Source organism: Microtus pennsylvanicus, chromosome 7 (assembly GCF_037038515.1).
Source record: "Microtus pennsylvanicus isolate mMicPen1 chromosome 7, mMicPen1.hap1, whole genome shotgun sequence".
In the NCBI taxonomy this organism is placed as follows: Eukaryota; Metazoa; Chordata; class Mammalia; order Rodentia; family Cricetidae; genus Microtus; species Microtus pennsylvanicus.
Window position 1 is genome coordinate 30,154,444 of NC_134585.1, and position 23,416 is coordinate 30,177,859.

General features: G+C 44.4%; 1 protein-coding gene across 3 annotated transcripts in view; it reads right to left on the reverse strand.

Moving 5' to 3' along the window:
- Positions 1–23,111, reverse strand: part of Il1r1 (interleukin 1 receptor type 1) — a 71,075-nt gene extending 47,964 nt beyond the window's left edge. The window contains exon 1 of one of the 3 annotated variants that reach the window (XM_075980299.1): positions 22,845–23,111. The gene's annotated coding sequence lies outside the window, so the exon portion shown is untranslated. Of the gene's footprint in view, positions 1–6,998; positions 7,086–22,844 lie in introns of those variants that run through there. The other 2 variants (XM_075980302.1, XM_075980300.1) reach the window with 2 other exon arrangements.
- Between the last annotated feature and the right edge of the window lie 305 nt (positions 23,112–23,416).

Here is a 23,416-nt window from a genome sequence, read left to right on the forward strand (position 1 = left end):
AAACACAGCGTCACGTGCACTTGAAACTGAATAGAGCAGAAGATGATGTTCTGAAGCCCAGCACAGAGTTCAAGTCCACAATTGCCCAACAGTTGTAGCGCATACAGTTGGAAAAGAGGACCAGGACCACCCTTGTGAACCTAGAACATATCTATTTCAAGAAGAAGCCTAACTTTAAAACTGTATCAATTAAAAGGAAGTCCTAAATGGGTTGATATGAGGCACTAAAATAGGTGGGTCTTTGCTAAAAGATAAATGTTGCGTTCGGGCCGGCATCCTTGTTCCCTGTGAGTGCAGAGTCTGGGGTTGATATTGGGTCACTCTCCATCTTCACCTGTTGAGACAGGGTCTCTCACCGAATCTGAAGCTCATCAATTCAACTAGACTGACTGATCAATCAGATTCAGGGATCCATCTGTTTACACCTCCCTCCCCCAACCAAGGCTAGGCTTACAGTCGTGGACTGCCACGCCCAAAGTTTTAAAGTGGATTCTGGAGATCTGAACTCAGGTCCTCGTGCCTGCAAGTCGGGCACTTTATTGACTAACCAATGCCTCTAACTCCCCTCCCCCAGTATGCTGTTAAGCATCCCAAATTGAACTTTACACCTCAACAGCTATGGAAAAAGGTTAGGTTAACAGAGCACAAAGTGGACCAGGAGGTCTGCCTCCCACAGAGCTATCCAGGAAGGTCCCTCCCAAGTCTGGCAGGAAAGACTCACAGATGGAGAGATAGAAAAGGAAGGCAAGAGCTCAGATCTCAAAGTAGATCCCCACCTCCAGTGATGATTCCACCTCTCCCAAAGGAGTCTGAGAGAATCCACCCCTCAGAGAAGACAGACTCACTGAGACCTGCTAGAGCTGGCTTGCAACAGCAGCCACACAACTGCAAGAGCTGCCATCAGCAAGAAGAGATGCTGCCAGAGCTTCTAGACCACCGACAGGGCCTAAAGCTGCCAAGAGAACCTCAAGAGGCCTGGAGAGAGGTCAGGAGACTTGAGGCCAGGGCTTAGGAAGGCCCATGGTTAGCTGGAGACCAAAACTCCTAGCGACACCAGATGTGTCAGGTCATACGCCTAATGGAAGAAAACTGTGGCTTTTGAATCACCATGGACCAAGTAGGATGTAGGCAATATTTCACTAAAGCCAACTCCACAATCCCCGTAAGACTAGACGGATACTTAGCAAGAGAGCCCCAAGAGGGGTAACCCTGGGAGGCTGTTGAGCAAGATATACCAAGATTTGAAAACCCCTGCATTTGGCGAAACCCCTTGGCTTGAGCTAGACACTCTGGAACTCATTTATTCTTATCTTTAAGCAAGATATATTAGCCATTAAACATTTTCCTTGTGGCCATGGTTTGTATGAAGCAGTGTGCTTGTCTTTGAACTGTATTTGGAAACAAATCAGATAAAATCTCCACTTTGTGCAAGGTGCAGACAAATAACACACAGTCACCAGGATGGAGGGGAAGTTACACAGTGAGCCAGAGAGCGAGCCTGTGGAGCTCCAGCCTTGAGGGCAGGTATCTAGTCTTACCAATCTAATCCCACCTCTCTTTCCCACCACTGCAGCCTCCCTCTGTGTGATGCTGAAGGCTGGACAAATAAACACTAAGCAGGTCTTCAAGAAGCTGACAGTTCACTGGAAATGTACACTATGGGCCTCCCACGGGCAGGATGACATCCTCTCTCCCATCCACCAAGTATCTCTCAAACATCTAGTCAAACAAGTCCATGACTAGGCACTATATACATAACACATGCATCACACACTATACACACTCACAAAACCCATACCACTCACAACATACAAAACACACTATACATGAAACATAAACTATATACACTCACTAAACATATACTATACTGGCAACAGATGGACTACCCAGAATCCATCCTTTAGATTGCATACACTCATCAGATATAGAATATCTACTGCACACACCGTACCAATGTACACAACATACTCATTTACACAACAGACTCATATTACATATACAAAACACATAGAACACTTATGTTATATTATACACTCAAAAGACATACAGCAGACATACATACAGAATACACAATATTTTCATTAGAGTACAAGCAATATACACAGAACACGTGCTTTGAAAACAGCATACAATAGACACTTCCGCAACACACACACAAGAAATATGCACACCACCTATACGTTAACACAATGCATAAGAAGTACACAGCATCACCGCAACACCCACGCACTCACACATATTCACACAACACATCCCTCAAAGGCTGGATATGAAAATACTTTCACTTTAAACACCACGAAGGAGTGTGGGCTGCTGAAGCCAGAAGAGCACTGAAATTCTTTGGTCAAATGCACAGGGCAGTAAATGAAAGACCTGATGATAGTCAGAGGAGGCTTTGGGGTCACACGGGCTGCCACAGAACTCCCACGCAGAGTAGTGAGCACAGGGATGATTTGTAGAAAGAAGAATGGAGATTAGGGCTGGGCAGGGGGAGACAATGGGAGATGTGGGTCAAAGGGTCCAAACTCGCACTGATAATGATCTGATACATGAACTTGGCAACTGGATGAAATACTTTTCTCACAGCTATGACAAAATACCCAATAGCAACCAATTAAGGAACTGTATGTGGGTGATGGTTCCGGGGAGAGTTCAGCTCATTATGATGGGAAATGCAGAGCCATGTGGACGAGGAGAGAGAACAGGCCCAGAAGCAAGGGTTACACCTGTCTGTCCATTGCCTTGTTCAGTTGAGCTGTTTGCTATGGAAACCAAACTGCTGTTTCTTTGAACTGCCCAAACTGAGAGAATACAGTCTGTGCAGTCATAAACTTCAAAGGCAAGCTTTTAATGACCTACTTTGGTTAGCCAGGCCCTGCAAAGGCTTCTCTACCTTCAGATTAGCACTGCCAGTGCCAAGGGGATGGCTCAGTGGGTAAGGTACTTGCTGGACATGTATGAGCAAGTACCTGGGTTTAAATCCCCAGCACACAAGTGAAATCCAGGTATGGAGTCATACGTCTGTAACTGTAGTGTTTGTAGTGTTTGGAGGCAGGAGGGTGAAGACGGGTCTAAAACAAAGTGTTAGCCAACTGGTCTACCCCAAATGGGAAGTTCTAGGTTCAGTGAAAAACTATGTCTCAGAGACTAAAGCATAGAGTGGTAGGCGCTGATACCCAGCTTCCACCTCTGGTTTCTAACCGTGCACGCATGGGTGCGTATATTCGCCCCCCCCACACGTGCACACATATGCACCACACATATTCACCACACACACGCATGCACACACTAAATATTTAAAAAATGATAATTAGAGCCAGGTATGGTGGCACATACCTTCAATTCCAGCACTTGGGAGGCTGAGGCAGGCAGATCTCTGTGAGTTCGAGGCCAGCCTAGTCTACAAGAGTTCTAGTACAGCTAGGACTGTTACAAAGAGAAACTCTGTCTCAAAAAAAAAACAAAAAAAAAATAAAAAAATGATAATTAGAAAAATAGTCCCACAAAGTGAAGTCTTAAAACTTGAGCTGTGGGTGACAGTTGAGATTTCAGTCATAAGTGACATTGTCTTGTGCATTTATTGGTCATAAATGTTCTGCACACAGGAAAAAAAATGATTGCTCATATAAGATGATATGCTAAGTGGCTTGATTTTTTTCTGGGCTCATTTTACAATAAATACATTCATTGTGCCACCATAATATGCACCTTAAAAAGCTGCAGCTTTTGTTTGCCAATCAAACTCAATGTAGCTAGGAAATAAAAAGAAGTAAAATCTATCTACTCAACCAACTGCTAACAGCCTGTGCACATCATGTAATTTCCGTGAAGTCCCTTCAAATGAAATCCCTGTTGGGCAGAGAAAGCCTCCTGGCACCAGGCTCAGCACATATTTCCCAATATAACAGATGAGTGTGAAATCTCTCTGAGACCGTCTCTGAGTCTCCATCCAGAAATTAATCTCGTGTACTTAAGTTCAAAACAATGGCCTACAGGCTACACATCTTCTCTGACTTTTGGCGGGCTAAGGGCAGTGTGATTTGGTTCCCATAGTGAACAGCCAGGCTTCCCCAGGCAGCACAGAATGTTTTAAAAGTAAAACCCTCCACAGACAAGGGAGTGTTTGGAAAGTGTGGTAGGAGCTTACGTTTAAACTGTGTTTAAGTTCGCCAAAGAAAGGTCTCATCTATAATAATGCTAGCACGAAGATTTTATCCTGGCCATGCCTTAAATACCTAAACTGCTACTTGCAGAGCTGGCTCTGTGTTATTTTGATAAAGCTAAATGCATATGTAAAGTAATGTCTTCTTCTTGTCTTTTGAAACACTTGTGCTGACGTGGACTCCATAGTCAGCACAGGTCTGTGACCAGATGCGTGGAGATGTCCATCGTCCTGCAAGGAATTCTCTGACACCAGCTGGGGGTTCTGCAATTCAGTTCAATTCTGATACTGACAATTGTTCATGAAGACTCCAGAAGCAGAGAGCTGACAAAAGTCAGTCTCTGATGCTGCAAATACCGATTGCCCCGGCTAGGTTGTCACCCTCCGCTGCCCCGAGTCAAGGTCCCTACACCTTCTCACAGTCTGGGATAGCTTCAGAACATAGGAAACCAGTTCAGATATTTCCCATACAATTTTGACTATGACAAAGAACACAGATGTGCAGCCAGATGATGAGAAACAGAAGGCAAGGTATGTGGGAAGGGGCTCAAGAGGCCATGCCAGGGAGGCTTCTCATGACGTGTTCAACACCCAGAAACTCTCCCAACTCCCTGTTCACACAGAATCTTCACCACTTGGGGATGATTAAGCAATCAGTCTCCCCTCGCTAAAGCTAGGGAGCAGGCAGAATGCTCTGAGCTTCTCAACCTGGTTTGATCTTCCTGGTGCCCAGCCCACCATGCCTAAATAGAATGAGAATGTCTGCTTGTTTCTCCTAAAATAAAGATACTTCTTCCAATCAGGAAAGTTTAAGGCATTGAATTTCAACTGGGTTCTGTGAACAGGGAGAAAATGGGTTACTGTGTATCTATGCGTGCCTATGTAGAGACATAAAGAGATTCTTTGGAGGAAAGGACACACACATTCTGTTGCACCAGAGGTCTGATTTTGATGGAAAACTCTAGGAGGTAAACACTCTGATACTTTTCCAAGGTCTTAATAAAACAGATTGACTCTTGAAACAAGCGCTTGCTTGAAACATGGGACTGAGCAAATGTTTTCTACCCAGCAATTTCCACACTCAAAGAGCCTTTCGGAGAAATCCATTTAACTTTTCCCTAAGGAGACTTCCCAGGCCTGAAATACATCTGCCTACATACATCTAAATAAACCAAAGATCAGGGAACACACAGGAAAATGGCCATGAAGACAGTCCCAAAGCACCTCTTTGAATTATAAGTAACTGAAGCCCCATGCTGGCAACAGTTTCGTGATCCAGGAAATCCAAAGAAACTAAACAGTGATGTTTGAGTCCATTATACTTTGTGATGTCTACAAAGCAGCCAAGTGCTAAATGCCTCTGAGGGAGGATCCCTTCAGCTGCCTGGAAGTTTGGTTGGAGCAGCCTAAGGGGGGTGGCCAGCACTGCCCAGTGTGCTTCCTGTGATGACTGGTAGCTGTCACAGAGCAAACACTTTGCTGTGGTTATCTTTTGCTTACCCCACAGGTTGGCAGGGAAGGTGTCACTATCTTAGGTGCGCTCTAAATAGGACAGAAGTGATTGTTTATCTAAAACTGGGCATGGAGCTTGAGGGGGAAAAAAGCAACTAATGGGGACTGGGGTGGCTCAGTTGGTAAAGTGTTTGCCATATAAGCCCAAGCACTTAAGTTCCAACCCTAGCACCTATGCAAATAAAACTGAGCACAGTGGTGGGAATCCCCGGCCCTGGGGGAAACTGGCCAACCAGAAGCTCACTGGCCCACTAGCCTACCTCAAGGAGTTTGGGGACAGTATTACCCATTATTTGAAACCAACTCATGAAAACTTCCAAGCCTTCCAAGAGAAAAGAGACACCCAAGACCTTTCACTACATTGCTCCCTTCCGCAATTGGGTGTCTACTCTTCATTGTGTGGTGAAACAGCACCTTCTGAGCGTGATTGCTTTTTATTCCTTATTTATTTAAGAGTCTTTCAAATCCAGCCAAATGCATGTCACAAGGAGGATTATGAATCGACAACAAAGCACAAGGAAGCGGCATCAAGAAACTACAAGCATGCCAATCTGACATGGAAAATGTCATATTTCTGAGGGCCAAGTCAGGCCGGCTAACATGATTTCACCCCTTTCACCAATGAAAAACAGAAAACCCAGATGGGAAAGAGGAGTCCAGAGCCATCCTTTTCTTCCTTTGTGTCCTTCAACACTTCTAACACAATGTCAGGCACTGAATAACTAGATTTAGCTCAGCCACAGGAAAATCAGTCTCTCTCTCCCTCCCCTTCTTACCTCCCCCCATTCCCCTTTACCTCTCAAGCACCTTCTTATAATTAAAATTCTCACAGTATATATTTATAGACATTCAAAAGCAAAAAAATAATATTTTCTGATCATGCTCAAATCTGGATGATTCTCACACTTTTTTTCTTATATTTGGAAAATAAAACAGTCGTTGACATTTTCTGAGGAGTCAATGTAGCCCAACACTGTACCGTCCTTGTGGCATTCACCACCCAACCTCCAATATCACTTTTCCTTTCTCTCCTCAGGTCTTTGCTGCCACTTCTAGCAGCCCCAAGATGATGCAGGGGCAGAAGAAGGGCCCTCTGCTTCTTAGGAGCAGGGTTAAGAACAGAGGAAGTGTTAGAAGCTAGAGGGAAGGAAAGAGGAAGCGATGAATGGGGTTGCCTAGTACTAGGAAAAGCCAGACCACCCACCTGCCTAATCAATGCCACGCTGAGACCACTCCTCTCTCTCCAGTTCCTTCTCTCCGGCCTCTGTGCACACATATGGAGATGCCACAATAACCTCAAATTCCAGTCTTTTCTTCAGCTTACTTGTGAAAAGGGTCTCTTGTTGCTCCTGGCTGCACAGTCCACGCTAGCTGGCCAGAGGCCTTCGGCGGAGTTTCCCATCTGTCTCCCATCTTGCTGTAGGGCGCTGAGATTACAGAACTGCACTACTGCATCTGGCTTTACGTGAGTTCTGAGGATGGAAACTCATGTCCTTGTATGGCGAGCGTGTTACCTACTGAGCCTTCTCTCAGCCCTGGGCCTTCTGTTTCAAACAAGTCTCTTAGTTTGTCCTTGAGGTGGCTATGGTTATTAAGTGTCCTTGTGACCTTCCCCAGCATCCAGCCTTTGTCCTACCCTTGCAATTTCCTCTTAGAATACCGTCCTCCTCCTCTTCCTTCTCCTCCCCTCCTCCTCCTTCCCCCTCTTCTTCCTCCTCCCCGTCCTCCTCTTTCCTCCCAATTCTCTATCTCCTCACCCCTGAGACTCCCAAAGTAGATTTTAGGACACTCCCAAACTCTGTCCCTGGAACAATGCAGGGCTCACCACCCCCATCCCCACCCTGCCTGCCGCCCTCTGCATCCCTACTTTGCTCTGCCTGTGTTCTCTTCTCTTCCCTGCTGCTTGCTAAAGACACTTAAAGCTATTTTCTACCCAGCTAAGGAAATCAGATGTTTCAGTGTTTGTCAAATGAACACAAACTGCCCTGTTTACATGCCTACTGCTCGCCTTTCCTGAGGAAGTGGGGAGCACACTCAGCAGGCCCAAGCTTTCCAGAACTTCCAGGGCCAAGGTCTTCTGAGAAACGGACTTAAATATCCCCCAGCAGGCAGTATTTGGCAATCCCTCTAGACACGCTTGATTTAGCCTGCTCCTTGTTTACTTGGGTAATTGACGGGCTTAATAGCTGTCAACTCCCGGGTCAGTGATTCCCAAGCCGTATTGTGTGTGCAGTGAAGGCCGCACAGTATAACCACAGAGTCCTGAAAACCCTGGCCGCACTGGGCCCGTCGTGGGCAAACCCCTGGTGGGGGTGAGATCCAGGCCTTCGTGTTTCCAGGGCTCTTCAGCTGATGATTTCCACGCGCAGCCAGGACTAGCTGCAAATGGCCAAGCGAGAGTGAGTGATGTTGCCTGGGTATGATCCCAACTGTTTCCCATCCATTGCTGCAGACCAAGGCCACGCTAGGAAGAGAGTTCAGGTTTCGCTGGAACAATTAGGTGGGAATCCTGCCCTACAAGAAGCGCCTGCCTCCTCTGTCCGACTTCCTGCCGTGTTACATGGTCCTGTGAACCTAGTTTCTGTATGCTAGGGCACACAACCTAGTTTCTGCATCTAGGGCACAGGACCCTGCCAAATTGTTAAAAAGCATCATCTTGGGGGAAGTCTCAGTGTGGGGCTGATGGTCCCCGCTGCCTGTGATTCCCCTCAGCTATTGCCTACAATAGCAAAAACTGTAGCCTTTCTTCTTCCCTATGAGTCAGCCCAGGAACTCATATAGAAAAGCGCTTAAGTCAATCAGACAGAAACCTAATAGAGAATTAAGAGAATTATTGGAGGTAATGAAGCAAATGGACTTAACAGACATCTATAGAACATTCCACCCAAATAGGAAAGAATATACCTTCTTCTCTGCAGCTCATGGAACCTTCTCAAAAATTGACCACATACTTGGAAACAAAGGAAACCTCCACAGATACAAAAAAATATCAGTGTCCACCTGTGTCCTATCTGATCACCATGGATTAAAGTTAGAAGGCAACAACAATGCTACCCACAGAAAGCCGACAAACTCATGGAAACTGAACAGTCAACTACTGAACCACACCTGGGTCAAGGAAGAAATTAAGAGAGAAATTAAAGTCTTCCTTGAATTTAATGAAAATAAAGAGACAACATACTCAAACCTATGGGACACAATGAAAGCAGTGCTAAGAGGAAAGTTCATAGCAATAAGTGCCCACTTAAAGAAAACGGAAAATGCATACATTAGGGACTTAACAACACACCTGAAAGCTCTAGAAAAAAAAGAAGCAGACGCGCCCAGGAGAAGTAGAAGATTGGAAATAATCAAACTGAGGGCAGAAATCAACAAAATAGAAACACAGAAAACAGTCCAAAGAATCAATGAAACAAAAAGCTGGTTCTTGGAGAAAGTCAACAAGATCGACAAACCCCTATCCAAACTAATTAAACGACAGAGAGAGAACACACAAATAAATAAGATCAGAAATGAAAAGGGGGACATAACCACAGACACAGAGGAAATTCAGAGAATCATTAGATCTTACTACAAAAGCCTGTATAACACAAAACTGGAAAACATAAAAGAAATGGACACTTTTTTAGATAAATACCATATACCAAAGTTAAACCAGGACCAGGTGAACAATCTAAACAGACCTGTTAGTCGCGAAGAATTAGAAGAGGTTATCAAAAACCTCCCTACCAAAAAAAGCCCAGGACCAGATGGTTTCAATGCGGAATTCTACCAGAACTTCCAAGAAGAGTTAATACCTATACTCCTTAATGTATTCCACAATATAGAAACAGAAGGGTCATTACCAAACTCCTTCTATGAAGCTACAGTTACTTTGATACCAAAACCACACAAAGACTCAACCAGGAAGGAGAATTACAGGCCAATCTCACTCATGAACATCGACGCAAAAATCCTCAACAAAATACTGGCAAACCGAATCCAAGAACACATTAGAAAAATTATCCATTATGATCAAGTAGGCTTCATCCCAGAGATGCAGGGCTGGTTCAACATACGAAAATCTATCAATGTAATCCACCATATAAATAAACTGAAAGAAAAAAATCATATGATCATTTCATTAGATGCTGAAAAAGCATTCGACAAAGTTCAACACCCCTTCATGATAAAGGTCTTGGAGAGAATAGGGATACAAGGATCCTACCTAAATATAATAAAAGCTATTTACAGCAAGCCAACAGCTAACATTAAATTGAACGGAGAAAAACTCAAAGCCATCCCACTAAAATCAGGAACACGACAAGGATGTCCACTCTCTCCATACCTCTTCAATATAGTGCTTGAAGTTCTAGCAATAGCAATAAGACAACATAAGGAGATCAAGGGGATTTGTATTGGCAAGGAAGAAGTTAAGCTTTCATTATTTGCAGATGATATGATAGTATACATAAGTGACCCCAAAAATTCTACCAAAGAACTCCTACAGCTGATAAACACCTTTAGTAATGTGTCAGGATACAAGATCAACTCCAAAAAATCAGTGGCCTTCCTTTACACTAAGGATAAGGAAACAGAGAGGGAAATCAGAGAAGCATCACCTTTCACGATAGCCACAAATAGCATAAAATATCTAGGGGTAACCCTGACCAAGGAAGTGAAAGACCTATTCAACAAGAACTATAAGTCTTTGAAGAAAGAAATTGAAGAAGACACCAGAAAATGGAAGGACCTCCCTTGCTCTTGGATTGGGAGGATCAACATAGTAAAAATGGCAATTCTACCAAAAGCAATCTATAGATTCAATGCAATCCCCATCAAAATCCCATCAAAATTCTTCACAGATCTGGAGAAGACAATAATCAACTTTATATGGAGGAACAAAAAACCCAGGATAGCCAGAACAATCTTATACAATAAAGGATTGTCTGGAGGCATTACCATCCCTGACTTCAAACTCTATTATAGAGCTACAGTATTGAAAACAGCCTGGTATTGGCATAAAAACAGAGAAGTCGACCAATGGAATCGAATAGAAGACCCTGACTTTAATCCACAAACCTATGAGCACCTGATTTTCGATAAAGGAGCTAAAAGTATACAATGGAAAAAAGACAGCATTTTCAACAAATTGTGCTGGCAAAACTGGATGTCAATCTGTAAAAGAATGAAAATAGATCCATATCTATCACCATGCACAAAACTCAAGTCCAAATGGATTAAAGACCTCAATATCAGTCCGAACACACTGAACCTGATAGAAGAGGAAGTGGGAAGTACTCTACAACACATGGGCACAGGAGACCACTTCCTGTGTATAACCCCAGCAGCACAGACACTAAGGGCATCATTGAATAAATGGGACCTCCTGAGGCTGAGAAGCTTCTGTAAAGCAAAGGACACTGTCACTAAGACAAAAAGGCAACCCACTTACTGGGAGAAGATTTTCACCAACCCCGCAACTGACAAAGGTCTGATCTCCAAAATATATAAAGAAATCAAGAAACTAGACCGTAAAAGGCTAATCAATCCAATTATAAAATGGGGCACTGAGCTGAACAGAGAATTCTCAACAGAAGAACTTCAAATGGCCAAAAGACACTTAAGGTCATGCTCAACTTCCCTAGCGATCAGGGAAATGCAAATCAAGACAACTTTAAGATACCATCTTACACCTGTCAGAATGGCTAAAATAAAAAACACCAATGATAGCCTTTGCTGGAGAGGTTGTGGAGAAAGGGGGACACTCACCCATTGCTGGTGGGAATGCAAACTTGTGCAACCACTCTGGAAAGCAGTGTTTCGGTTTCTCAGGAAATTCGGAATCAACCTACCCCTGGATCCAGCAATACCACTCTTGGGAATATACCCAAGAGAGGCCCTATCATACAACAAAAGTATATGCTCAACTATGTTCATGGCAGCATTGTTTGTAATAGCCAGAACCTGGAAACAACCTAGATGCCCTTCAACGGAAGAATGGATGAAGAAAGTATGGAATATATACATATTAGAGTATTACTCAGCAGTAAAAAACAAGGACTTCTTGAATTTTGCATACAAATGGATGGAAATAGAAAACACTATCCTGAGTGAGGTAAGCCAGACCCAAAAAGAGGAACATGGGATGTACTCACTCATATTTGGTTTCTAGCCATAAATAAAGGACATTGGGCTTATAATGCATGTTCCTAGAGAAGCTAAGTAAGAAGGTGAACCCAAAGACAAACACATAGGCATCCTCATGAATAGTAACCTTCATCAGGCGATGAAAGGAGACAGAGACAGAGGAGCACGGGACAGAAATCTCAAGGTCCAAATCAGGAGCAGAAGGAGACGGAGCACGAGCAAGGAACTCAGGACCGCGAGGGGTGCACCCACACACTGAGACAATGGGGATGTTCTATCGGGAACTCACCAAGGCCAGCTGGCCTGGGTCTGAAAAAGCATGGGATAAATCCGGACTGGCTGAACATAGAGGACAATGAGGAATACTGAGAACTCAAGAACAATCGCAGAGGGTTTTTGATCCTACTGCACGTACTGGCTTTGGGGGAGCCTAGGCAGTTTGGATGCTCACCTTAGGAGACCTGGATAGAGGTGGGCGGTCCTTGGGCTTCCCACAGGTCAGGGAACCCTGATTGCTCTTCGAGCAGATTAGGGAGGGTGACTTGATCGGGGGAGGGGGAGGGAAATGGGAGGCGGTTGCGGGGAGGAGGCAGAAATCCTTAATAAATAAATAAATTAATTAAAAAAAAAATGAAAAAAAAAATAAATAAAAACCCAAAAAAAAAAAAAAAAAAAAAAGAAAAGCGCTTAAACCTTGAGGGAAATTGATTCAAACAGGTAGTTACCGCAGGTTCACATGAGATTTGAAGTCAAAGAAGTTTCGATATACGTCCTGTCGCTGCTGAGTGCAATCATAGGGTAGAATTATAATTTTTTTCCTCTCTGGGGAAGAAATCCTGAGAAATGAATGTCCTTTAGTGACCAGCTAAGACAAAGGCGATGCTAATGGTGAGACCAGATTTCTGCCCCCCCCCCACACTTCTTGTAGAATCTGTTTAACTAGTCCACAGAAATTGCTAGTGGGTTTCCCATGATGCCTGGATGTATACTTTATTATTAAATAAAGTACACATTGGTGTGAGCATAAATTATTGTCAAACTTCTCAGAGGCTTTCTGCTGATCCTTTCTGGGACTGAAAAAATAAGACTTTTACATGATACCTTTTAAAAGAGATACTGTATTTACAGGTGCCAGTGGGGGTAATATCCACCAGGGTTGGTAAAGGGAAGCCTGAACCTGCTTGGTGTTAGCAAGCTGAAAAACTTATGGTCCGGACACTGTTCTCCTGTAGACTGACTCGGAGTCACAGGGTCTCAGCTCGCAATTTACACCTTCCGATGCTCTTTCAATAGACATTGTGCTTTGTGTTGTGAATCTGGGTCTCTTGCTGGGCTGCTAGTTTGCAATGTCATACTTGACCAATGTTGGGCAGCTGCAGCAAGATTCCCAATCAGCCAGGTTGTCAATCAACAGTCACTCGAGAGTCTGCTGTGCTCCAAGCAGCAGTGTTTGGCAAGGCCAGCGGATTGTGTGCGCTGTCCAGTAACAGTTCCAATTTATGTTCCGTTTCTCAAGATGTAACCCCATCACAAAGTCAAAAGCTTCAATACACGTTCATGCCACCAAGTTATTTGGGACTGGTGACGCTAGCGTGTAGGTGCTTCATGAGAATAACACTCACTGTTATTGATCCCATACTCTACCTAGGAGGAGTGTTTAGATACCAGCTGTGCCAATAGCCCAGCATCTCTTTTTACCACCAATGGGATCTATTTTATTAAAGTACTTCTAAGCTGTTTAGTTAAAAAAAAAAAACAAAAGCTCAATACCTCTCTTTAAAAATAAACTTTATAGGGACTCGGCAGTTAAGAGTACCTGCTACTCTTGCAGAAGTCCCGATTCAGTTCCCAGCACCCATGTGGTGGTGACTCACAGCTATCTGTAGTTATGAAAGGAGTCAACACCTTCTAGTCACTTCCAGGAGCACATATATTCATCAGACATACATGCAGACCCATAAAACAAAAATATATTTAAAAAAACACATTAAAATACTTAAAAAAATACATTCACAAACTACTGTTTGTTTTCCTTGGGTCACTTTGTCATTTCCACAAACTTTGAGAGTCCAGAATACCAGCTTTCAAATCCAAAGTCTTCTGTTGATTTTTCCCAAGAAACATAACTCCTATCCCCAAATCCCAGTTTCCCTAGGAAGAAATTGAAAATTACAAAACCCATGGGAGAAATGTAAGCAATGCCTTAAGAGCTCCCAGATGTCACACGGAGGAACTGGATGTCTGCTAACCCTTTGTTCTGGGGCTTCCTGGTGAAGCAGTCCCTAGACCAAGAGGCTAGGCCAGAAGGTGCAGCTTCCAAGACTAGATGGCCACTCATCCATCTCCAGAGCAGCCAGCAAGGTCAACAGGCCAGCAAATAAAACTGTAGGCCAGAAAGCATTTAAGAGTGGTTGACTCATGATTTCCAGTCAAGTTCTACAATTATAGAGGTAACATCAACCTCTGGGGGCATAATTATGGCTCTGGAATGTGTTGGCTTTGTGGTTACGTTGGGCTATGCTCTGGGGAGCAATGCCTGAGCAGCCCCACTGCTAGTCTCAGACAAGAGTAACCAATGTAGTGCCAAGAGGTTCAGTGTCTCTACAGAAAAGCCATGTTCAAGTCTAACAACCCTCTGCCCCAATGGCAAACGAGCCAGGTGCCCACAAAGGATGTAAACATGCTGCCATAGCACTAGAACAAAGTCCCATAGCACTAGAACAATGTTCCATAGCACTAGAACAATGTTCCATAGCACTAGAACAATGTCCCATAGCACTAGAACAATGTCCCATAGCACTAGAACAATGTCCCATAGCACTAGAACAATGTCCAATGTCCCATAGCACTAGAACAATGTCCAATGTCCCATAGCACTAGAACAATGTTCCATAGCACTAGAACAATGTCCAATGTCCCATAGCACTAGAACAATGTCCAATGTCCCATAGCACTAGAACAAAGTCCCATAGCACTAGAACAATGTCCCATAGCACTAGAACAAAGTCCCATAGCACTAGAACAAAGTCCCATAGCACTAGAACAATGTCCCATAGCACTAGAACAATTTCCCATAGCACTAGAACAATGTCCCATAGCACTAGAACAATTTCCCATAGCACTAGAACAATGTCCAATGTCCCATAGCACTAGAACAATGTCCAATGTCCCATAGCACTAGAACAATGTCCAATGTTCCATAGCACTAGAACAATGTCCCATAGCACTAGAACAATTTCCCATAGCACTAGAACAATGTCCAATGTCCCATAGCACTAGAACAATGTTCCATAGCACTAGAACAATGTCCCATAGCACTAGAACAATTTCCCATAGCACTAGAACAAAGTCCCATAGCACTAGAACAAAGTCCCATAGCACTAGAACAATGTTCCATAGCACTAGAACAATGTCCAATGTCCCATAGCACTAGAACAAAGTCCCATAGCACTAGAACAAAGTCCCATAGCACTAGAACAATGTCCCATAGCACTAGAACAATGTCCCATAGCACTAGAACAAAGTCCCATAGCACTAGAACAATGTCTCATAGCATTAAAACAATGTCATCTCTTGCTCTTTGGCTGCTCTGGTAGTATTCAGACAAACCTTGACAGAAGTCCCTGGGAAGATGATTTATTATTATTATTATCATTATTATTATTATTAAAACCTGTTCACATCATCGTTGTGAATTGATGAGGCACGGTGTCTCAGTTTGTTGCGACTACTGTAACAAGTGACCATGGACAGAGTGGTTTAAACAACAAATGAATATTTCCCACAGTTCTGGAGGCTGGAAGTACAAGGTCCGGGTACCTGCAGATCCCCTGTCCAGTGACAGCTCGGCTCCAGGCTTGCCAGCGCCTGCCTGGCTTCTTGTTGGGTATGCACATGGCCAAATAAAAGCTAGGCAGCTTCTAATTAGCCTCTGTGCTAATCGCATGTATGAGGGCCTTAAGCTCAGAATTTAAGTATCTACAGGAGACCCTGCCTTCGAATATCAACACACGGGGATCAAAGGCTAAACAAGCATCATGCATGGGTTGAGGAAAACCAAACACCAAGAATCCCTAAATCCTAAAGTATGTGTTTCGATTAGAATTTCTACAGATACACGTCAAGCTTTATTGTTTCCTGGACTCCTGTTTTGTAAAGAATTGGCTTTTCATAGCCATACATTCTACCTTCATGTGTTCAGACAACCACGGGTGGGAAATATCCGAAACAAATATGTCTGTGCAAACAGTCTAGCATGATAACGTGTGTGTAGCGTTTACACTGTCTAGATATTAGACTATGTAGAAACAGTGTAAGGAGTACAGAAGACTGTCTATCTGGAGATATATTTTGTGTAATAGGTGGATCATTCTTGAACTTTGGTGCCTCAGGAACCAGTCCCTTGCAGACAACCAGAGGCGACCACACTCCCCTTACCTCTCTGATGCACGCTTAATAAAAACCCAGGGTCAGAAACTGGGGTTCAGTCTGAAGATCTGAAAAAGCAAAATAGTCACTGGCTCTTACCTCGATCTAGTCTGAAAGGGCGATCCTGCCTCCCAGAATCTCAGAATGAGACTGTCTGAGAGCTGTCTTCCCCCGTTTTATATTCCTCTCTAGGGCTGGGATTAAAGGCAAGCAGCACTGGGATTAAAGATGCGTGTCGTTGTGGCTACTGGGGGGGATTAAAGGTGATTGTTACCATAATCTGGTCTATAAAGCTGACCAGTGAGGCTGTTTCACTCTCAGATCTTCAGGCAGGCTTTATTTATTAAAATACCACTGAAATGCCCCTACACCTCTTCACTCAGTGCTGTGGATGACACCTTGAGGCTTCTGATGAGTCTGCCTGGAGCAGTTCTGTCTGGGTCATGTGTTTGGAATTAGCTTACCGAGTCACTTCTCAGAAATAACTCTTGTCCTCCTCCCTGGACCAGAAGACAAAGCTGCTACAATGTTAGCTGTCCTAACAGCTACCCACTTGCTGCCCAGGTACACCTGGGTCCGCAGAAACCTGCCCCATCACTGCTTCCCCAGGGTCACATTGACTGAAAGCCGTATCCCAAACATCTCCACTCCCACACACAGACACATTAACTCTACCCTGCCCTGGCCACAAATGATCACCTAGGACAGTTTTACCCTAGAGCTGGGACTGAGTGTCTGATCAAAACCGTGTTGTCTCTTTCATAACATGGGCTTAGAATCACTAGGAATGTAAGCCCTGGTCCAGCCCACACCCAACCACCACTGTAGACTCATAAGTAAATCAGCCCACGGTAATGGTCCAGAGGGAGAGATGACTTGTAAGAGAATTCCAGCTCACTCTCTCTGTGGTCGGCAGGACTTCCTAGAAACTTTGTTCAGCTCTAAAGGATAATTGTCCATGCTCATTGTTCATCAAAGTCGGGAAGTCTTGGCCTCCCCATTTGTCCAGGCAGTGGTGCCTAGGAAGAGGTGACCATAACCCCACCCCCAGCTATAGACAAGGATCTAAAGGACGACACACACAGCTTCTCCAGGTCTTGAGATGCTGAGGATACTATAACACCAGGCAGAATCTCAGGGAGATCAGCAGCCATGATCACTAGGTCTAAGTTTTATCTGGTACCCTCAAGGTGGCAGGACCCTCCTGAATACCCCCTCTCTGCATTCATGTTGGTAGTCAGCAGCCAGTTCAGGCTCAGGGTAGACTGACAACTGCTCGCAATTTTCTTCTTTTTCTTTTCTTTTTTCTTCTTTTTTTTTTTTTTGTATGCTCCCACAGGCCTCATAAAAACTAGGTTGGGCAGCAATGAACCTGTAACCCCAGCACTGAATGGGGCAGAGACAGTGGATCCTGGGGACCTGCTGACAAGGCACTCTAGCCAAAACAGCAAACTCCGGGTAGAAGGGAAGACCCTGTCTCAAAAACAAATGAGAAAAAGAGCAATGGAAAAAGTCACCTGACATCAACATCTGGCCTCCACACATGCATGTAAGAGTGAACACAGGCACGTGCATGCACATGCGTGCACGCGCGCACACACACGCTTACTGGGGAAGCATAATGTACATAGGGCAACACTCTCAGATATTTCTAATGAGGCTGCTCATTGGTATCAGCTGGCAAGGAGTGGATGGGAAATACGCATATCTGAGTCGCATTTGGCCTACAGGACCGTGTGCTTGAACTTGTGCAAAGTGACATGGGCAAGCTGTTGTTCATTGCAATCCTAATGAGGACAGCAAAAGGCTACAAACAACTTCAGTGACCTCCGGGGAGTTAAAAATGCAGCTTGTTAGACACAGAGACAAGGGACAGGATGGTGTGCCCTGTAAGCACGGAAGTAGTGGGCACCCATCAAACAGCCCCCAGGAGAGCAGCTGTCATGAAAGACCAGAGAAAGAAGGGGCTGCAGAAAGGAGAGAGGTGAGGGACACTTTGCCAAACAGGCTCTTAAAGCACAGAAGTAGGTAAACTGTGTGTCACCTACTACTTAAAAAAAATCAGTAGCAACACAATATTCTTTCCATCTAGATGATGCCGGAAGTTACATTTATGAAGGAGATGTATAAAGACCAATAAACCATCTGCTGTTAGTACTTAGGTATCCTACTTTGAAATTACAAGGTTTTGTTCGGGTTGGAGATGTGGCTCAGGGGTACAGCTGCTTGCCTAGAGAGCAGAAGGCCCTGCATCCAATCCACTACACTGCTGGTAAGGTATTTCTATTCAAAACTCCAGCAGTTCATGGAAACATTTAGCCAAAAGTAAACAAAAATCCACTATAATTGTGTTCGTGCCCATATCATAACCAGGACAGCTAAGCAGAGGGAAGACAGAGAAATTGTTCCTGAGAAACTGTAACTGGCTCCATTTCTAAGCCTGCGCCTCATCCTAGCCTTCTCAGGGAACCTCTGAACTTCCTTGAAGATGGCGTGGAGGCTCTGCAGATGGAAGCAGAAAACAGTTCCCGGCCTACGTTAAGCAACTATCATTTTTATGTTGAGGACATAAAGCGAATACCCAGACAGGGTATTCAGCCCCTCTCGACTCAGAGAAATTAAGGATGAGCTCTCCCTCACCTCCACGGGAAGGCCGACTTGCCTGAGATTGCTGCCTCAATGCCTCCCAAGGCAGCAGTGCTATGATCTCAGGACTTTTAATGGAAGAAGCACAAACAAGAGGACACAGCTGTCCAGAACCCGTGGTCCATGGGTTTGAAGCTAAGCACACTTGATAGAGGTTGATGGGTTGCATGGTGGGCTATTTACTGACATTCTGGGTCTTGGCTTGCTCCTCTGGCTCAAGAGGAGAAAAATAATGAGTATCCTTTACCTGGCCTGGGACAAAAGTGTCTGAGTATGTGGGATTTTTTTTTTCTCTTCACATCTTGGACTATGTGCGTGAAGATGAAGAGACACCTTGAAGACGAGATCTAAATATAGACACGAGATCCATTTATTTGACCTGCATGTCCCGCGCACTACCTGGCAGAACGTTTTGAGTAATCTTTTGTATGAAGCAAAGGTTCCTGAGTGGAATTTTCCATTTGTGGCATCATGCGAACGTGGCTCATCAAGTTTCAGCTTTGGGATTCATCTTTGGTGATGCTTAAGTTTATGAGAGAAATATGGGATACCATGTATTTTTTAAAATGAAAGAAAGAGAAAACCCATAATGTGCACACACACCTAAGTGAACCACAAGGACTATAGTAGCCCAGAACCACATGACATGGCATCTTCCCTGAGTCCCCTTGGCTCCAGGATAAGGCTGTGTGCACCAAGAATCCTACCTCTATACCAACTTCTGATAAGATTTTACCCAAGTCACTTCTCTATGCCTCAAGCTTCCTAACCTTCAAAACAAGCTAGCAATAATGGTTCCTCCCTGTGTGATTGTAAAAGGGATGGAGGCTGGGTCTCAGGTCTGCAAGTGCTTTGGCCAGCAGAAGCTCTCATCCCCCAGGACAAACATCTGCCAGGTCCTGATCGGCATAGAAGGGCTGGGGAGAGAGTCAACCTCTCTGTTCTCCTCCCCTTCAAATCATGCTCTGGTCAAGTCCCCGTTTCCTTGCTTAGAAACACCCGTTAAGAACTTCACAGGCACACTCAATAGAAAAAAAAATCAATCTGGTCACCCCAGAAAAGCCCTATCTGGGATGATTTAAAAAACAAAAACAAAGCATACAGGCAGCGACGATGCCTGTGAGAGGCTGGCATGATGTCCTAAATGCACACGGACGACAAAAGGACAAGTTGGAGACTGTTTTTATCTCCAGCATTCCACGTGTGGTTGGAGCAGAATCTAAGTCAACTTTAAAGACGAGATAAAACCACAAAAATGAGGTGGTCCCCCCACCACCGCAGGTAAAAGTCAGAGCAAAAGAAGCAAGCCCCACCCCCTCAGCACACTTTCAAAGGAGGTCACAGACCTCTGAAACTGGGTTGGCAGAAGTTACGGTAAAAGGTCACTACTTTGATGTTAAATAACCAGAAAAAAAAAGATAAATTTAACCCAAAGGACAGAGAAGCCAGTTTCCAGAAAGTCTTTCTTTCCCAAAGTCAATCAACACAATGAAAATGCCCTTTGCCAATTGTTCAGGCTAGCACAATTCAGGTAGGTAGGTAGGTAGGTAGATAGATAGATAGATAGATAGATAGATAGATAGATAGATAGATAGATAGATAGATAGAATGAATCAGGGCTAGTGACAATTTGCCAGATTGTATTAATACACAGGGGATGGGAACTTACATAGAGCACTCCAAGGATAAATTAAGCAATGGGTTCTACCTCTAGGGATTTATCCCAAGGCAATATTCACTAGGAGCTGCAAAGATTCAACTGCAATGATGCTCTCTATCATAGTGCTGATAATAGAGAAGAAAACAATGTCTCATGGACCAAATAGATCAAATAAGATTTGCAGCATGTTTTAAAGTGTGGGGCTCAGCATGTGTGCCAGAACACACTTGGGCATGTGTGGAGGCCAGAGGGTGTGCTCTGGTGTCTTCCTCAACCATTTCACTACCTTTTTATTCCACCCCCAATTCTGAGTCAGGGTTTCTTACTGAACCTAGAACTCTTCAGTTGGCTAGACCAGCTGGCCTGTGAGCTCCCAGGCCCTGCCTCTCTGTCTCCCTGGTGCTAGAGTCATTAACACTGGCCGATACACCAGCTTTCGCATGGGTGCTGGATAACTAAATGCAGTTCCTTGCCCTTGCATGGTGAGCTCTCTCTACCCACTGAACCATCTCCCCAACCCATTGGGGAGAAATCCATTGCTATGAAAAGTTGCTCACACTATGTTGCTGGAAGGTAAATTAGGGTAATAAAATATAAGTAGTATGGGTTTATTTCTTAAAAAATGCAGACATATCCAGAAAGCAAGATACTCACTAGCGGTACAGGTTAAATCTCCCGTATCTGAAATGTTTGGGACCAGAATAGTTTGAAATATTTACACAGTCTTCAGCCATTGAGTCTTCATAATCCACAACACTGAAATCTCTGAATCCAGACTGAAAGAGTCAGACCAGATTTTTCAGACAAAGGATGCGCAACGGCTCACTCACGTGTTCCTCTTGCAAGTACGTGCCGTTCTTCTCTCTCTTTTATACACTTACCTGTGTAACCATGAACAAGTACTGTCTGCCGGTTTTTGAAAGGCAACTTCTAGAAACAGCCCTTCACCATATGGGCTTTCTTGATAACGGTAGTCATGTTTTTCTTCTAATTTGACTGTCAGGCTTCTGCCAGTAAGGTCTGTGGGCCCAGACTCTTACGTGCATGTGTGGTTGAGAATGACTTTATGAATCTTTCAAAAATGACTTACGCTACTAGAATGAGCATGATAATCTCAGAAAGTATTCCCAAACCTTCTGGACAATTCTCATTTCCTCGTTTCCCAACAGATCATCATGTTTATAGTGAACACGGAGAATTGGCACTGAACACACAGCCCACAGGAGGCCAGTTCGTAAATGCAGGCACATACCAAACACTTTAGTCCTTGACTGTCTTCACTTTTGGGAGAATTCCTCCCCACATGCTAGCAATCCAAAAGCTCACCAACACAGCACAAAACAAGCATCATTCACAAAATAATTTGGGATCTGTGAACCTCAATCAAACTGAAGACAGTACGCTTCATTTTGTTTCCCCTCCCTCCCTTTGTTTTCTTATTTCCTGCCTTTATTCTTTCTGGCTCTGCCCCATTTTTGTTGTTGCTATAGTGATCAGAGATATAACTGGTGAGATACAAGGTTAAGGCATCCAGGAAGAAATCAGGGCAAAGCTGACACTCCTCACTGAGAGTACATACACAGTCTTCTCTATTGCCATATACACCACTTCCCAACAGGGAGCTCCAGAGTGAGACTCTGTCTCCACAGCAAAACAAATAGGAAGGCGTGCACATGGTTTTAAGGCTGTGTTTTAAACCTCGTTGAGGGAAGTGTGCGCAAGTGATGCCTATAGAGTACATAATGACTCCATAGGGAACCAGCAGCTCCCGGGGATAACTACGCAGGGCCCTCAACAAACTCTCGAGTGAGAGCATGCCCCTCTAAACGGTGGCCACTAAGGCAAAGTGATGCCTCAGTTCTCATGTCCACAGCAGCATTTCAAACGACCTCACAAAATGACCTTCCCCTTATAACCATCGCCACTGATGCAAAGCCAAGACTATGATAACATAAAATTAGTAAGCGGTGTGAACGGGTAAGGAGTGTGCACATAAGCCCTAAATGCACTTACACCACCATACAATATCCATGTATTTCACAGTGAATCTCCCACATAATGAAACCTAATCACAGGTGATCTTAGCCTGCTCATCCACGCATCTTTATGGTAAGTGTGCCCACAGAGATGCAGAATATCAAGAAACCCCACGTCTCCTTTCAGTGAACAAAACAATGTTATCTTTACTCTGATTCCATTTGTCCCTCCCAACTAGCTCATCGGCGTGTAAGTAAACGTCTCTACTCACCCCAAAAAGAAGGAAAAATACTGAGACAGAAAACCATAAAGCGAAGTGAGCCATCTTACCGCCGGTGTGGTTCATGGTTCAGGGCACCAGGAACTCTGAAGATCACCCAGCAGTGGTTCTTCTCGGGATGAAGTCTGCTGACCTGATGCTGGCTATTCAAAACAAAACTCCCTTTTGTGGTCAGTCCTGGACAGCGTTACTTGTTTCTTTCCTTCTAAGAGAGCACTGGGCCGGGTCTGGGGGGCAGCACAGGAGTGACAGCTAACATCTTGTCAAACGACCCAGAGAAAGTGGGTTCCTGATGACGCCTGTGTCAGAACCCTCTTGGGGCTTTAATCCTGCCGTGACACATCTGGGGAACTATGAACAGGAAACGCAGAGCTAGGCAGCAAGCCAGAAGCATTCAGCAAACGTGCCAAGCCCTTATGAAATGTTAGTACCGTGACTGCACATAAGTCTCCCATGTTTCACAAGGCAGGCTTTCTCTTCTTGTCTAACCTCACATTAAGTCTAAATGAGGCCACTACCTACACCCGGTCTAGAGCTACAGACCTGCTCGGAGTTCTTCACAGACAGAGCCTGGCCTGGGATCTCCTCCCATCCCCCTACACACACACACACACACACACAC